We start from the raw sequence: 1,027 nt of genomic DNA on the forward strand, positions 1-1,027 counted from the left end.
GAGGAGAGAGAGGGAGGGAGAGAGGGAGAGAGAGGGAGGGAGGGAGGGAGAGAGGGAGAGAGAGGGAGGGAGGGAGGGAGAGAGGGAGGGAGAGGGAGAGCACTGAGCTGGCAGCAGTGACCTCCATGCAGGGCTCAGCCATCCCCAAGAAGGGCTCGAACTCCTGAACCATAGGAGCCGAAATCAGACTGCTTAATCCAAGTAGTCACCCAGGAGTCACCAACAGTTGTTTTTCTGTCTTGCAGGCTGCCTCTTCCCTGGTCCTTTAGCTGGAGGGAGCAGGCTTTTCTTGAGACTTTTTTTTTTTGGTCAGAGCCCACTGGTGGCTCCACACTTTAGGCTTCTCACACCCATTCTAGAGGTGTATAAAGCAAAACAAGGACAGAAAAAACAGAATTCAACATGAGTCTTTAGCTGCCCTGCCTTTTTTTCTCTCTCTTTTAGCGGTTTCTTATTTTAGTGTTTTTGTTTTGTTTTGTTTTGAGAGAGAGAGACAGAGCGTGAGCAGGGGAGGGGCAGAGAGAGGAGACACAGAATCCGAAGCAGTTTCCAGGCTCCCAGCTGTCTGCCCAGAGGCTGATGTGGGGCTCGAACTCACAAACCGTGAGATCACGACCTGAGCCAAAGTCAGACACTTAACTGACTAAGCCACCCAGGCGCCCCTCGTTATATCTATAATGCCCGATGTTCTTAGGATATACTTAGCAGGCCACACGGGGAGACATGTGTTTATTCTGTCTCGTCTGAAACCATAGACCCCCATTTTCATTTAACATTTTAAAATGTTTTGCTGTTTCTGAAAGTGGCCCATGTGTACACATAATGCCCAGTCTCCTTCTAGAACCACAGCACAATTACTGCTGTGCTTGGTTTTCAAAGGGACTTTACTGTTACCATCTGTATTGGTTTCCTAAGGCTGCTTTAACAGATTACCAACAAGTTGGTGGTTTAAAACAACACGGATGTGTTATCCTGCAATTCTATCGGCCAGAAGTCTGACACAGGCTAAAGTTAATGTGCCAGCATG

Source organism: Suricata suricatta, chromosome 14, assembly GCF_006229205.1.
Source record: "Suricata suricatta isolate VVHF042 chromosome 14, meerkat_22Aug2017_6uvM2_HiC, whole genome shotgun sequence".
NCBI lineage: Eukaryota > Metazoa > Chordata > Mammalia > Carnivora > Herpestidae > Suricata > Suricata suricatta.